We start from the raw sequence: 8,964 nt of genomic DNA on the forward strand, positions 1-8,964 counted from the left end.
AATTTTAGCCTGTATCTTTAATCCAATTTTCTGTTGATGCACATGGCTGTGTTTCCTCCCTGTTGTTTGACCTGGGGCCAAACTATGGTGCAGGTAATGAAGATAATGGTGATCTCCCTCAAAATGCCCCATGCATGCACTGCTGCATTCAGTGCACCCAAACCTGCAGCAGGCCACTGCTGACCCACACCTCTCCTGGAGACTCCTGGACAAGTCTGGGTCAGTCTCTGTTGGGGGTTACTTCTCCTTTCTCTTTGGTCCTGGTGTACACACAGTTTTGTTTGTGCCCTCCAAGAGTCTGTTTTCCCAGTCCTGTGTTGGTGGCTTCATGGTGGGGTTAATGGCGACCTCCTCCAAGAGGGCTTATGCCATACCCAGGTCTACTGAACCCAGAGTCCTTGCCCCTGCAGCAGTCCACTACTGGCCTGTACCTCCACAGGAGACATTCAGACACAGTTCTTGCTCAGTTTCTGTTGGGTCTCTGGGTCCTGGTGCACACAAGGTTTGTTTGAGCACTCCAAGCATCTCTGGCATGTATGGGTTTTGATTCTAAATGCAATTTCGCCCCTCCTACCATCTGTCTGGGGCTTCTCCTTTGCCTTTGGATGTGGGGTATCTTTTTTTGGTGGGATCCAACATTCTCCTTTCTACAGTTGCTCAGCAAAGAGTTGTAATTTTGGACTTCTCACTCAGCAGTATCCCAATTCTTTGTGGGCTCTTTGTAGCCCACCAGACTCTTCTGTCCATGGATTTCTCCAGGCAAGAATACTGGAATGGGTTGCTGTTTCCTCTTCCAGGGGATCTTCCTGACCTAGGAATTGAATTCACCTTCTTGTGTCTCCTTCACTGCATGCAGATTCTTCACCACTGAGCCACCAAGCTTCCCAGGTAGCTCAGTGGTGAAGAATCTTCCTGCTCAAAAGCTTACCACATAGTGCAGAATCTTTCTGCCAATGCAGGAGGCATAGAAGACATGGATTTGATCCCTGGGTCAGGAAGATGTCCTGGAGGAAGTAATGACAACCCACCCCAATATTTTTCCTGGGCAAATCCTATGGATAGAGAAGCCAGGTAGGCTACAGTCCAATGAGTCACAAAGAGCCAGAACACTACTGAGCACACACACATGCACACTGAATTATAACTAAGCAGGAAGATGTCTTTAATCTCTGTATTCCCAATATCTGGAGTGATACCTGGTAGATTTAAAATACATAACACCTCATTAATGAATATTTTCACATACTTGAAGATAGCTGCCAACTATTTTCTGGTTTTACATTTTCCCCTAGGCAAGCAACCTTCTCCTCTTCCTAATATTTTTGCATAAGAATTTCATCATTGGAGATCAAAATGGTGGAAGACTAGAAAAACTGGGGCATGGAGCTCATTTCTGCCCACAAATACAACAAAGATACATCTACTAATCGAACAATTCTCACAGAGGACCAGCTGAACACTTGTAGAGGACCTTGGACACCTAAAAGGAAAAAAAAAAAAAAAAAAAAATCCCAGTAGGATGAAAGAAGGAAGAAGGGGAAAAGAAGAGGAGATGAAGAAGGATCAAAATGGCACCCCTGCAGAGGGAGGGTAGCTGAACATGAGGACAGCTTCCTGCATCAGAAGAAGCCCTTAACCCCTAACCGGATCAGTTGGGACAAAAGGGGAGCTTTGAGGGTTATCAGAAGAGAGGGAAACAACTTAGATTGGGAGTCAGGACAGAGTGATACCTACACAGATGGTCTGCACTACAGTCCTGCACACCCCAACCTTTAGACGTGTCTACCTGTGCATGTAAGACTGGGTGTTGGAATGTGTGGTTTAGAGATTAAACCCAGGAAAGGAACTGCTGTCGGCTGGAAGAATACAGTCTGAGGTGACAGAAGTGAGGAAATCTACAACCAGTAATGTTCCTGGAGAAAACCCAGACAACCATAGATGCAAAGTTCCATTACTGAATGACACATAAGGAAGATAACTGTCATTGCAGCCTGTCTTTCCACACACTGGCCTGTTACTTCTCAGGCACTAGGAAGTGCCCACACCAGAGTTGACTCTTGCATGCCCATGACCACTGGCTCCTCAGGTGACCGTCACCACCAGGGCTCCTAAGACATGGGCTGTTATGCTGTTTCCAAGCATTCAAAGAAATTGACAGATTCTTAGAAAGTTACAACCTTTCAAGACAACCAGGAAGAAACAGAAGGTGGGATCAGACAAATCACAAATACTGAAATTGAAATTGTGATTAAAAACTTCCAATAAACTAACATCCAGGACCAGATGGCTTCATAGGTGAATTCTATCAACATTTAGAAAAGAGTTAACACCTAACTTCTTCAAACTATTTCAAAAATTGCAGGAGAAAGAACACTCCCAAGCTTATTCAACAAGGCTACCATCACCTTGATCTCAAAACCAGAAAAAGATATCACATACACAGAAAAAAAAATTACAAGCCAATATCACTGATTAACATGGACCCAAAAAATTCCAAAAAATAATACTAATGAACCAAATCCAGTAGCACATTAAAATGATCATACACTGGGGCCAATTCAGATGTATCCCCGGGATGCATGGATTCTTCAACATACATAAGTCAATGAATGTGCACCACCATATTAATAAACTGAAGAATAAAAAACAATCATCTCAATAGGTGTATGAAAATCTTTTGAGAAAATCCAAACCCACTAGGAATTAAAAACTCTCAAGAAAATGGACATAGAGGGAGCCTACCACAATAAAACAAAAGCCATATATGAAAAACTCATGGAAAATATCATTCTCAATCATGACAAACTGAAAGCATTTCCTGTAGGATCAGGAACAAGGCATGAATATCCACTGTCTCCACTTGTGTTTAACATAGTTTTGGTGTTCCTAGCCATAGCAATCAGAAAATAAAAATAAATTTAAAAAAATCCAAATTGGAAAAGAAGCAAAAGTGTCATTGTTTGCAGATGATATGGTACTATATAGAGAAAATCCTAAACATGCTCCAAGAAAGGTACTAGAGATCATCAATGAATTTGGTAAAGTTTTAGAATACAAAATTTATACACAGAAACCCCTTGTATTTCTACACACTAACTACAAAAGATTAGAAAGATAAATTAAGGAAATGATCCCATTTACTGACAAATCAAGAAGAGTAAAATATCTAGGAATAATCCTATCTAAGGAGGCAAAATACTTAAACTCAGAAAAATATAGACGGTAATGAAATAAATCAAAGACAACACACACATATGGAGAGACAGACCATATTCTTGAATTGGAAGAATCAATATTGTCAAAATGACTACACTACCCAAAGTAATCTATAGATTCAATGTAATCCCTATCAAATTACCAACAGCATTTTTCACAGAATTAGAACAACAACAAAAATTGCAACTTATATGGAAACAAAAAAGACATGGCCAAGGCAATCTTAAGGAAAAACAAAAACAAACAAAAAAAAGAAAGAGCTGGATAAATCAAACCCTTGACTTCAGACTATACTAGAGATCTTTGTAATCAAAGTAGTATGGTACTGGCATAAAAAATAGAAATATAGATCAGCAAAATAGGATAGAAATTTCAGAAATAAACACATGCACATTCAGCCACCTAATCTATGACAAGGAGGCAAGAACATATTACAGGAAAATGACAGTCTCTTCAATAAGTGGTGCTGGGAAAATTGGATAGTTACATGTAAAGGAATACAATTAGAATATTCTCCGACACCATTCACAAAAATACATTCAAATGGATTAAAGACCTAAATGCAAGACCAGATACTATAAAACTCATAGAGAAAAAATAGGCAGAACACTCTTGGACATAAATCATGAGATCTTTTTTTGATTCCCTTTGAGACTGAAAATAACAAAAAAAATAAACAAGTGTGATCTAATTAAACTTAGCTTTTGTACAGTAAACAAAACCATCAACAAAGGAAAAAAAAAATGAAAACCCAGAGATTATGAGAGAAAATCTTTGAAGAGGAAGCAACTGAGTGATTAATCTGCAAAATATAAAAACAGCAGATGAAGTTCAATTAAAAAAAAAAAAATCAGAAAGTGAGCAGAACACTTTAATGGACACTTCCAAAGAAGACATATAGATGGCCAAAAGACACATGAAAAGATGCTCAATATCACTATAGAAAGGCAAATCAAAACTTGATTTTGATTTGCAATGAAATATCACTTTACACCAGTTGAGATGGCTATCATTAAAGAATCTACAAACAATAAATTCTGGAGAGGTTGTGGAGATAAGAGAACCCTCCTACACCATTGGTGGGAATGTACATTGGCAGAGCCACTATGGAGAATAGTATTGAGATTTCTTCAAACACTAAAAACAGAACTGTCATATGATCCAATAATCCCAAATCTGAAGATATATTTGGAGAAAACAATAATTCAGAAGTGTTCAGTGCAACACTATTTTCAATGGTGAGAACATGGAAGCAACCTAAATGTCTGTGGATAGAGTATGGATAAAGAAGATGTGATACATATATAGAATGGAATATTACTCAGCCATAAAAAAGAATTAATTCACTTTTGAATGACAATGGATATATCTAGAAATTGTCATATTGAGTGAAGTAAGTCAGACAGAGATAGACACATATATGATATCACTTATATGTACAATCTAAAGACATGGTACAAATGAACCTATTTACAAAACAGTTATTGAATCACAGATGTATATAAAAACTTGTGATTCCCAGAAGGGAAAGGTAGGGAGTGATAAATTGGGAGATTGGGATTGACATATACACAGTACTATATATAGAAGAGATAACTAATGCAATAACTATAATACTGCATACAGCACAGGGAACTCTACTCAATATTCTGTAATGACCTATATGGGAATAGAATCTAAAAAAGTGTGGATATATATGAATGCATAACTGACTCACCTTGTTGTACAGTGAAACTAACACAACACTGCAAATCAACTATACTCCACAAAGTTAAAAATAAACAAGTAAACATTAGAGAATGAACTCTTGATTAATGGGAGTTGAGGGGAAGGGTGGTGGGAGATTGTGACTAACATGCACACATTGGTATATTGTAAGTGGATAACCAAAAAGGAGAGGGAACTCTGCTCAACAAAGAAAATGGGAAAAGATTTTTTAAAAAAGAATAGATAAATGTATATATAATAAATAAATAATATCACATCAAAAAAGAATGATTCCATTCTTTTAATCAAAAAATTCATCAAGTTATCTATGTCTCTACCCACCTACTTGTTTGTCCCCTCCTACTGAAAAGAAAGGTAATTCTTCCTCTGATCTGAGGGTGATACCACCGCTTACACTCTGAGTCCCATTCTGTCTCACACACAGAAATTTTACTCAAGCATTTATTCCACCACGCTTTCTACAGTGTCAGTTTCTCTCTCTCTCCCTTCTGTGTCATTCCCATTGGCATATCAACATGCTTTAGTGTTAATTTTATCCTTTGAAAGCACTTTCCCTTGACTATGTTTTCCCTCCAGTTATTTCCCATTGCTCTGCTCCTCTTCTTAACACAAGTCCTTAAAGGCATTTTCTGTTTTCACGGTTTTCGTTTTTCCAACTCTTTTTTTTTTTTTTTAATGCAAAAGAATGACCATTATCTTCACCAGTTAAATAAAAATACTTGCTATAAAGGTTACCACTGACTACTTTTTGCTTTCTTAGCATTTAACATGGTGGGACACATCTTTCTCGAAAAATGCTCTCTTTTTTCAACCAAAATACACTTCTGTGATGCTGCATTTTTAAGCCATTCTTTCTAAATCTGTCTACATTGCTGGCTTTTCCTCTTCTGTCAGACATCTAAAAGTGAGATTACTTATATTGGAGCCTCTGTTTTTCTTTATCAACCTCTCCTTAGGTGGCCTCTTTTAGGTGGTACCATCATCTTAATATTACCTACATGCTGATTCCTCTGTGATTTCACTAGTTGTATATCATTTGTTTATTCAACATTTTCTCTTGGATGTACCATTTTCTAAACTAAAGATACATAGAAGGACTTCTGATATCATCTTCTATAAATCTGATTTTCCTAAGGTTTCTCTCACCACAAGTTTGCTCTGCCTCAGTAATTAATACATTTCACCCAGTTGCCAAGCCAAAAACCTAGAATTATTCTTGATTCCTTCATCTCTTTGTTAGCCCACATCCAATCCATCTGTAGTTTCTATTGACTCTTTTTTTTTGGGGGGGGGGAGATATTCTCTTTAATTTTTTTAAGCTGAAATATAGTTGGTTTACAATGTTGTCTTAGTTTCTGCTGCATAGCAAAGTGATTCGGTTACACATCTATATATTTTTTTCACTTTCTATTCCATTATGGCATATCACTCTTATCTCCAATAACTACTTGCTATCATCTTTATTACTACAACCCCAACCTAAAAGCTGTTATCTCTTAACTGAAACATTTAAATAGCTTAGAAGTAGACTTTCTGATTCTATGCATATCACTACTTTGCTTAAATAATTTTAATGGATTTCTATTGCAAATAAAATCCAAATTCTTTCTCATTCTCTGCTGTGCTGCTGCTGCTGCTAAGTCGCTTCAGTCGTGTCCGACTCTGTGTGACCCCGTAGATGGCAGCCCACGAGGCTCCCCCATCCTTGGGATTCTCCAGGCAAGAACACTGGAGTGGGTTGCCATTTCCTTGCCCCAAATAGTATGGCAGTCTTTCTCTGACTTTTTAACAGATCCTCCACCCAGTTCCCCCTCATTTCCTGGTCTCCAGAAAAACCAGCTTTTCCTGGCTCATAGCCTTTGTTCTTGCTTTCTCTTTCCACGGAATGCTTTTACTTTAAAACTTGACACAATTCCCTCTCTGTTATTCAGGTATATATACTGAAATATCACCCCAAAAAGTTCTCATAACTGTTCACTCTGACTCATGTGAGTGCTTCCCCCCAACAGTATCTGTTTCTATGGTCTAATCCTCTTTCTTGTGTACATTCCCTCAAAATATACTGTTTACTTTTGCATGTTTATTGGATAGCTACATCCACTACACTGTATGAAAGCAGGAAATTTATCTTGCTTACTGCTATAAACCTACTTTATAGATTTTCATTTAGTATATAAATATATAATGTATCAGTACTGTTCAGTTCAGTCACTCAGTCAAGTCTGACTCTTTGAGACCCCATGGACTGCAGCATGTCAGGCCTCCCTGTCCATCACAAACTACCGGAGTTTACCCAAACTCATGTCCATTGAGTCGGTGATGTCATCCAACCATTTCATCCTCTGTTATCCCCTTCTCCTACCAACTTCAATCTTTCCCAGAAGCAGGGTCTTTTCAAATGAATCAGTTTTTTGAATGAGGTGGCCAAAGTATTGGAGTTTCAGCTTCAACATCAGCCCTTCCAATCAATATTTAGGACTGACTTCCTTTAGGATGGACTCGTTGGATCTCCTTGGAGTCCAAGGGCCTCTCAAAAGTCATCTCCAACACAACAGTTCAAAAGCATCAATTCTTTGGCACTCAGCTTTGTTTATAGTCCAACTCTCACATTCATACATGACTACTGGAAAAACCATAGACTTGACTAGACAGACCTTTGTTGGCAAAGTAATGTCTCTGCTTTTTAATATGCTGTCTAGGTTGGTCATAACTTTTCTTCCAAGGAGCAAGAGTCTTTTAGTGTCATGGCTGCAATCACAATCTGCAGTGATTTTGGAGCCCCCCCAAAAATAGTCTGTCACTTTTTCCACTGTTTGTCCATTTGCCATGAAATGATGGGACCGGATGCCATGATTTTAGTTTTTTGAATGCTGAGTTTTAAGCCAGTTTTTTCACTCTCCTCTTTCACTTTCATCAAGAAGCTCTTCAGTTCCTCTTCACTTTCTGCCTTAAGGGTGGTGTCATCTACATATCTGAAGTTATTTATATATCTGTCTGCAAACTTGATTCCACCTTGTGCTTCATTCAGCCCAGCATTTCACATAATGTACTCTGCACATAAATAAGCAGAGTGACCATATGCAGCCTTGATGTGCTCCTTTCCTGATTTGGAACCAATTTGTTTTTCCATGTACAATTTTACTTGACCTGCATATAGATTTCTTAGGAGGCAGGTAAGGTGATCTGGTATTCCCATCTCTTTAAGAATTTTCCAGTTTGTTGTGGTCCACACAGTCAAAGGCTCTAGCATAGTCAATAAAACAGAAGTAGATGTTTTTTTGGAACTCTTTCACTTTTTCAATGATCCATTGGATGTTGGCAATTTGATCTCTGGTTCCTCTGCCTTTTCTAAAAGCAGCTTGAACATCTGGGAGTTCACGGTTCACATATTGCTGAAGCCTGGCTTGGAAAATTTTGAGCATTACTTTACTAGTGTGTGAGATGAGTGCAACTGTATAGTAGTTCAAGCATTCTTTAGCATTGTCTTATTTTGGGATTGAAATGAAAACTGACCTTTGCCAGTTCTGTGGCCGCTGTTGAGTTTTCCAAATTTGCTGGCATACTGAGTGCAGCACTTTCACAGTATAATCTTTTAGGACTTAAAATAGCTCAACTGAAATTCCATTATGTCCAGTAGCTTTGTTTTTATTGATGCTTCCTAAGGCAGTTTGACTTCACATTACAGGATGTCTGGCTCTAGGTGAGTAATGACACCATCGTGATTATTTGGGTCATGAAAATCTTTTTTGTGTAATTCTTCTGTGTATTCCTGCCACCACTTCTTAATATCTTCTGCTTCAGTGTCACTATAAATCCAAAGAAAAATCTAAAATCACCAAGAAACTTAAGATCATATGTCCAGATTTTCTATATTTTCCCATTCTCCAATAAGTTGTAATATATTATCTAAAGCACTTTGTTACTGCTGGTGGTGCTACGTTGCTTCAGTGTGTCCTACTCCATGCAACCCCATAGATGGCACCCCACCAAGATCTTCTGTCCCTGGGATTCTCCAGGCAA

Source organism: Bos indicus x Bos taurus, chromosome 15, assembly GCF_003369695.1.
Source record: "Bos indicus x Bos taurus breed Angus x Brahman F1 hybrid chromosome 15, Bos_hybrid_MaternalHap_v2.0, whole genome shotgun sequence".
Classification (NCBI taxonomy): Eukaryota; Metazoa; Chordata; class Mammalia; order Artiodactyla; family Bovidae; genus Bos; species Bos indicus x Bos taurus.